This window comes from Myotis lucifugus, unplaced genomic scaffold (assembly GCF_000147115.1).
Source record: "Myotis lucifugus unplaced genomic scaffold, Myoluc2.0 scaffold_181, whole genome shotgun sequence".
In the NCBI taxonomy this organism is placed as follows: domain Eukaryota; kingdom Metazoa; phylum Chordata; class Mammalia; order Chiroptera; family Vespertilionidae; genus Myotis; species Myotis lucifugus.
Genome location: NW_005871229.1, coordinates 2,707,022 through 2,715,326, shown reverse-complemented (window position 1 = coordinate 2,715,326; position 8,305 = coordinate 2,707,022). Strand labels below are relative to the sequence as shown.

At 55.5% G+C, this 8,305-nt stretch overlaps 1 protein-coding gene across 1 annotated transcript in view; it reads right to left on the bottom strand.

Moving 5' to 3' along the window:
- TESC (tescalcin) overlaps window positions 1–8,305 on the bottom strand; it is a 46,300-nt gene that overhangs the window by 37,169 nt on the left and 826 nt on the right. The gene's annotated exons all lie outside the window — the stretch shown is intronic.

Sequence of the window (8,305 nt, the reverse complement as noted above, 5' to 3'; positions counted from 1 at the left end):
TGGGGGTGACCTGGCCGGCAGAGCGATTAGGAGCCAGAGTCCCAGGATTGTGAGAAGAGATGTCGGACTCCCGGATTGAAGAGAGTGCAAGGTGGACTTGAGAGACCCCCCCCCCCCCCCCGCGATGCACGAATTTCATGCACTGAGCCTCTAGTAGAGCAATACAAAGAAAATATGAAAAAAAGGTAAAGAAGCATTCAGGACAGAATGACATGGTCCTACAGATTTCTTATAAGAATGATTGAGGAAGATGATAAAGAGAAAGGAGAGAGATAATATTTTTGTGATGGAAGACATGAGTTGCCTTTAGAATAAAACAGCATAAACCATTCTCAGACAGGATAAATAAAATAAATCCACACCTAAGATACAGTATAGTTAAAAACAAATAAAACAAGTAAAAAAAAAAAAAGCAGGTTTCCACAAAGCAATATTAATTAGACAACAGAGCTGACTTCTCAACAAGAGACCATAAAGTGCTGAAAGAAAATATGGAACAACCCCGAATTTTATACCCAGCTAAAAGATCATTTGTGTATGCTGGCAAATAACCACATTTTCAGACAAAACTGACAACACACAGAGACTCATGGAAAAAAAATCTATGAAAGGTATGTTACATAAGAAGAAAACAAAATCTATACAGAACACTTGCAATAATTAATAGAGTCTACATAAAACAATAAAACCAATAGGTTTTGCCGAAACCGGTTTGGCTCAGTGGATAGAGCGTCGGCCTGCGGACTGAAAGGTCCCAGGTTCGATTCCGGTCAAGGGCATGTACCTGGGTTGCAGGCACATCCCCAGTGGGAGATGTGCAGGAGGCAGCTGATCGATGTTTCTCTCTCATCGATGTTTCTAACTCTCTAAATCTATACAGAACACTTGCAATAATTAATGGAGTCTGCATAAAACAATAAAACCAATAGGTTTTATAAATAAAGAAAATATGCTACATGGTGTTACAACTTAAAGCATGTTAAGGTCCCTGATCATCAGCACAAGGGCAAGATAATGACTAATTTCAGGGATGTCACAGAGGGCAGACAAGTCAAGAATAGAATTACTCGCCCTGACCGGTTTGGCTCCGTGGATAGAGCGTCAGCCTGCGGACTGAAGGGTCGCGGGTTCGATTCCAGTCAAGGGCATGTACCTTAGTTGTGGGAACATCCCCAGTTGGGGTGTGCAGGAGGCAGCTGATCAATGTTTCTCTCTCATGGATGTTTCTAACTCTATCCCTCTCCCTTCCTCTCTGTAAAAAAAGCAATAAAATATTTTTTTAAAAAAGAACAGAATTACTGAAGATAGTTGACAATGGCCTTAAAAAGGAGAACTGTAGCCAGCTTCTGAAAGGCTTATAAGCAAAATGATTAGTAGCTACCAACCACTGCTGAACACTTACAATGTGTCAAGAGCTTTACTTATCCTCATTTAATTCTAACAACAACTCTGTGACACATTCCCATTTTACAGATGAGGAAACTGAGATTTGGAGGCAATGTTACTTGCCTAGACAGTGAATCAGGCACCGCGAATCAAACCCACATGTGTCTGCTGGTCAAGGCCCAGGTGGTGGGAGGCCAATGTGTGACCCAAGTGGGGCTCTGGCTGAGCTCTCAGGGAAGCAGGTGATGACAAGACAAAAGAACTCCTTAGAATCACCAGCTGGGCGAGGCCTGTGCCGGGCACTCACAAGGGGTTCTTTGATCACTGGGACCCTGGCCTGGGTGCCAGGAGGAAGGAGAGGGACACCCTCCAACCTCAGCGCACAGGGGAGTCATTCACGGGAGCCACCTTCTCTTCCCATTGCTGTCTAAGACTCGTCAGCAGTGCCGATGCCTCCTGCCTGGCCACCTGCCCGCTCTCCAGGAGGTGCTGCGGCCTTCAGACCTGACTGCTCCTGCTCATCTCCCAGGGAGCTGTGCCCAGAACGGAAGACCCACTGCTGACAGCCTGCCAGTCCCCAAAGGTCACACGGCTGGGACGACAAAGGGTCTTTTTGTCCTAGTGCTGAAGGTGACCGCCACCAGCGGAAACCACCCACTCAACCTTCTGGCTTTATGAATTAGTAATGCCATTAGAGCAGGAGACAGGATGGCTGGCAGGACCCGGGTGCCAGGCTCCGCCCTGTCACCTTGCTCAGTGCCACCAGCATGGGCAGGAGGAGGCCCTGCCGTATCTTCCCAGAGCACTGGGCACTTCTGAGCCAAAAACACCTTGTTCCCTCAGCTTGAGATACGAGATACCAAAGTGCTTTGAGAAGTCAACGCATCTTATCAACGCCCGAGGCAGTCTGTCCGTGTGACGGGGCGTATGGTGCAGCTGAGTGTTGATTAAATTCACGCTGCATTCTGGGGACCATTAACTCACAGATAAATGTCCTGCCAGCGTGGGGGTGGGAGCGGCAAGAACGAGGCATAAGGGATCTAATTGCTACCAACCGTGGAGCTGAAGAGTCTTCATGTGGATTCCACGCCGAGAAAACAGGAACCCTCCTGAGACACGTGAGCCACAGTGAGGCACCAGAAACGGACGAGGTGGCGGATCGCAGCCTCGTCCTCCCAGGGCTCCTCACTCCGCTCACACTGCTCACCGCGGAGCCTGCCCTCCCCGGGGGTAGCCCACAATTCTAGAACTTTCCCCATCACCCAGAACCTCTCTGCCTCAAGGTCCAACTCTCCCCTTGCCAACTTGGTAAGCAAGCATGGGGGACGCTGTTAACGAGGTCCGGGGGCAGCAGCGAGGCTCCTCCCAGATGGACAGACCTGCAGACCCAGGCCTCCGTCTTATCAGGAGGGGTTTGGGTCATGTGGGAGAGGCTGTTTCTCCTTGAACTTACTGAAAAGGAGGCAGCCCCTCAAAGGGGCTGGTCTGGAACCTGGGCTCCGCACTCAGCATCCGAACGACCTAGAGCAGCCCCCGAGCCTCAGTGTCCTCATGTGTAAACTGGCAGCCACTGCAGCCCTGCCCTCCTTGGGCTCCTGGGAGGCTCAGGAGATGATTGACATGAAGTGCCCAAGAAAGAGCCACTGTTGCCTCAGTCACATCACGGCGGCTGGTCCACCACCCCCTTTTCCACGGGGTGGACACGGTGGCTCAGGGAGGGCCATGGCCCTGCCCAGGCATCTCAGCAAGATGGCCCGGGGCCAACCCGAGGAACGCCAGCTCCAGGCCCGGCTCCACAGCTCCTACGGGGGCGGGGATGGCTCAGCTGAACAGGATACAAATATCAGCATGGGCCAGAGCAGGGTGCGTTCCCAGGAGGTAAATGCACTTGCTACCCAGCCCTTTGGAAAGCTTCCAACCAGCCCACCCGTTTCCACAGGGAGCGCCGAGGGAGGGGGCGGGGAGGTCTGGATACCCCCCCCCCACCCCGCCCTTACCAACATGGAGCGGGCTCCAAAGGGCTGGGCCATGCGGGCTCCTCCCACCGTCTGGACCACTGTGCCCTGGCTGCCAGGCCGTTAGCCTCCCGGGGACCTGCCGGGAGAGCTCAGCCTGTGGGGACTGGCCCTCCCTGCCAAGGAGCCAGGCTCTTTCTAATTAACTAAGAGCTTCCATGGTTTTCCTACTGAGGTGTGAGTTATGCTCGATGGAATACATTCCACATTTCTGAGAGCTTGCGTGCTGGGGGGCCACGTCCCTCCTCCCCGAGTCACACAACGTAATCCTGCACCCTAGTTCGTGGGGTGCAGAGACTCCCCAAGGACCCCAAGGTAAAAGCCACTGTCCTCTCCAGAGGACCTGGAAAGGGAGCTGGTCTTGGCTACAGGGCAGGAGCACGAGGCCCCGGCCAGCCTGTCCCCTCCCTCCAGCCCCTGAGCATCTGGAGGGAGGGAAGACATCTGGTCCCCCAGGGATCCAGCGCCTGGAGCACAGTGGGAACATGGCAGGTGGTGGCGGGGCGAGGTCATGGTCCAGGGCCACTTGGAGACTTTCTGACCTGGAAGTACTGCCAGCGGCGAGAATCCAGGGGAAAACTGCACCCCACCGGCCGGCCAGGCCCCCGCATCTCTGGTCCCCCTCCCCAAATGTCGGGGTCTGGGGCTTGGACTCAGTAGTCCATGGCCTTGGGCAAGTCACATCATCTCCTGAGCCTCGATGTCCTGGTCACTACAATGGGAACTGCAGTGCTGCTGGGAGGGGCCAGGGCGAATATGGAGGAGCCACAGCTCGGGCCGGCACTGGCCGATGACGGCAGTGGGAAAACATTAGCCGTTACCATGAGAGGCCTGCTCTCAAGATCTGGGAGAACATTTTTTCTTCTTCCTCTGGCAGCCTCTTGGCATCTACACAGACATGCCTCTGGAGCTGTTTGGGAGCCTGAAGGAAAAAATAGACCCTTCACCTTTCCCAGCAGCCTCCTCTTATTATTTCCTTTCCAAGGCCCGGAGCAGGCCCAGCCTGGGGGGGACAGGAAGTGGGGCGACCTCCAGGCCAGCTCAAGGTGGCGAAGGGCAGGACTCAGGGAGCCGTTCTTCCTGTCCAGGGACCATTTCACACCTCGGGACCCACGCCCGGCTTGATCAGGAGGCAGCGCACCACCCGGCACAACCAGGACGCCTTCGCTGGAGTTTTTAATGAGTTTTAACCATCTAGCTAATCAGCTTTCTTGGCTCAGAAGTGATGGCTGGGAATGCTTGTTTATGCTTTAAATCAATCAATGAGGCTCCACCAGGAGAGGAGGTGGGCACGCAGCCCCGGCGATGCCCTGCGTGGGCGAGCGAGTGCTCGGGCCTATTTTTGGTGAAGCTGGTTCAGTGCTGAAGCCAATGGGATGCATGGCGCAAGGAGGGAACCAGAGAAGCCTGGGGCGGGGGGGTGTCAGCATGGCAATGCCAGCTGGTGGGTGGGGGGAAGACTAGGTTTTCCACTGGACACACGCTCCTCGGGTTATCAAGTCCTCAGAGTCATCACCCCTTTATGCGCCCTCGGGTTCTCAGTGTACAGAGCTGAGAGCGCCTTCATTCCCATCTGAGGGAACTCCAGGTTTCCAGGGGTGACAGGTGACAACACCAGCAATGACAGCAGGCTGTCACGTGGCTGCTATGGGAGGGGACGCAGGGCTGCGGCGTCCTGAGGACAGCCTTTCACCCGCACAAGGTGGACGGGGAGAAAGTAGCCAGGGGTGGCTTTCTGGATGGAACCACAGCTCAGCTGAGCCCTGAATGGTGGAGAGCAGGGGTGAGGGCCGTGTAAGGCCCTCAAAAGCATTCGGGCTGGCCCTTCCGAGGCACTGGGGTGAGTTAAATGTTTGACCAAATACAGCTGGCTGATGTTTAAGTAGACAATGGCGTCTGGCCCGCGAGTGATGTTATAAATCCCACGTGGCCTGTGGTGGAAAAAGGTCCCCACCCCTGCTGCACAGCATGAGCTCATGAAGAGGCCGAGCGAAGAGGACACGTGTGCAGCCTTAACCTGGGTGGTGGTCACAGAGGCATCCCCAAGGCAAATCCCGAGTCGTGCACAGTAAAACGAAAGCGTGCTCCAGGCAGAGGGCATGGTCTGTGCAAAGTCCCGGAGGTGAGAAGAATAGACAGGCTGGCGTTCCCCCTCTGAGAGGCAGCTACACACGGGGAAGCAGTGGCACGGGGCCATGTACTTGGGGATCCTGTGGCCCAGCCCCCCTCCGCTTACAGGCTGTGGGACCACAGGCAAGTTTACCCTCCGAGCCTCAGTTTCCCTGTCTGCACATCTGCCTTCCCTGGAGGAGGAGGATGAAGAGTCCCCCCGAATGCACGCAGAGAGCTCAGCACAGAGCCTGGTGCTCCGGGAACCATGTCCGCCAGCACCAGCCTCTGCTCGCCCTTCTCATGGTTTCCAGATGCGAGTCTGCGGGAAGGGCCCACCCTGATCCTCAGAGAGGATCCAGGATCCAGGTGGGGGTGCTGGTGCTCAGAGAGGGAACGTGACTTGCCAAAGGTCCCGGCCTGGGAAGAAGTGAGACCAAGATTTAACCCTGAGCTGTGGCTCAGCGACCAGACATGCGGCCGTGCTGAAAGCAGGGCCAACCACACTGACCACCAAGCCGCATCCCTACCAAGACCCTTACGTGAGGCTCTCGCCCAAGCTGAGCCCTGACTATGCTGGTCCTCAGCTCACGGTTCTCGCTCACTGTCCTCAGCAGGGCCTGGCAGTTGCTTTTCCTTCTGTCGGAACTGCACCTTCCACGAATCATGTGACTGGCTCCTCCTCATTTGGGTTTCCGTTCCATTACCACCTCCCTCCTCAGAGAGGCCTCCTGTCCACCCTAAAGAAGTGCGCTCCTGCCCCTCCTCTGACCCCCATGCTCCCAGACTGTCTTGTTCACAGAGCTCGGTACTTGGGAGTTGATTTGATTGTACTGTGTGTCTCCCCTCAGGAACAGCAGCCTCTCTGGGTCACTTCTAACTCCCCCATCCCTGGTCCATAAAGCCTGGCTGACCAGGTGGAAGGCCCCTTCAGAGGACTGGGGGCAACTTTCTATTCACTTCCAGTTCAGAGACTGAAGGCCCTCATCCTCCCCTCAGACCTCAGAACCCCTTCCGGGACCCACCATCTGCCTTCCTCCCGAGGGAGGTGGAATCCGAGTTCTGGCCAGCAAGAGGGGACGCTGCTCAGCCACACCCCGGGGAGCAGGAACACTCAGCATGTCACCCCTCCCCCACCAAGAGCAGCCCCAGGAAACTGACAAGATTCCCAGCATGCTCTGCGGCTCCATCACCTGTCAAACCCACAACCAGCTGAACTCCCCCAGCTTGCCTGCCTGCCTGCCTGCTGTGGGGGCTGCCTGAGAGATGGGGCCACTGGTGGCCAGCCCACCCTTCTGGGAAAGCTGCTAGCCACAAAGAACCCCACTTCCACCATCCAGATACAAGACAGTGAGAGGCGACGAGAGGGCACTAAAATCGGAGGAAAGCCAAGCAAGGCCAAGGGGAATCCTACCTCCTCTCTCTTGTTACCCTGGGGGTTGACCTGGACTTTATAAAACATTTTGGAGGAGTGAAATATTCACACGTGGTTCAAAATGAAAATATAACGAAGTTTACAGTGAAAAGCTCACTCCCCCTTATCCTTTCCACCCAATCCCCCATAAATATTCATTATTCTTACTGCCTATGGGTCCTTCCAAAGTCCTTGGTACAAATTAAGCATTTACAAATATATACTCTTATTCCCCCTTTTTTACAAAGGGGTTCCATATTATACATCCTATATAATAAAAGGCTAATACGCAAATCGACCGACCGGCAGAACGACCAGTCGCTATGACATGCACTGACCACCAGGGGGCAGACGCTCAATGCAGGAGCTGCTCCCATAGGGGGAGCACCACTCAGCCAGAGCCCTGAGCCGGGCTCACAATTGGCTGTAGAGTCGAGCACAGCGGTGGTGGTGGTGGTAGCGGTGGTGGTGGTAGTGGTGGTGGTGGTGGGAGCCTGTCCCACCTCCGTGGCAGTTGGACATCCCCTGATGGCTTCCGAACTGCTAGAGGGCGCAGGCTGGGCTGAGGGCCTCCCCCCCCCCACCCACCACACACACACACTGTATGAATTTTATGCACTGGGCCTCTAGTATATATATATCACCACACCTTTTTTTCCTATAGATAGTTCTGTATTTGCGCACTGAAGATATATACATATGTATGTGTATGTGGACATGTGTGTGTATACACACACACATACACACTCACTCCAATTGTTAAGGGGTTTCTGTAATTTCCATTCAATTATCGTGAAAGAGGTGTTCGACTGAGGGTCAGGAGTCGTCTTTCAGCCCACACACAAACGGCTGGTTTCCTCCCATGACTGACTACGGACACGGGCTGTCCGCACCGAACTCAAAGCAGGTGCCAGAGCCAGCTCCTCAGAACTAACACCTGCAGCTCCGGCTCCCGGAGCATCTATTCTAGCAGGTACTGGCAGACATCCCGCTCCAAAGAGCAGGAAACCGAGACTCGGGAGGTAAAATGACTCGCCCAAGGTCACACCGCCAGGAAGGAAGTGGTGCAGGCAGCGCTCCCCCCGTCTGTCCACCTCCAAAGCCAATCTGCGGCTCACCGGCCTCCCTGGGCTACGGTCCACACGCCTCTTCACAGCCGGTGGCGGACCCCGCCCCGCGAGCCACGGTCAAGTCTGCAGCCCGGCTGGGCTGGGGCGGGCAGGCGCTTCCGCCCCGCAGGTCCCTGCGGTCACCGCGGCCGCCGGCCTCCCCGTGCGCCCCGCCTCTGCGGGTCCCGGAGTCCCCGCGACTCGAGGAAGGTCGCTGGGCTCCGCCAAGTGCTCCGTGGACGCGGCCTCGCTGACACCGGCCAGCTGCCCCG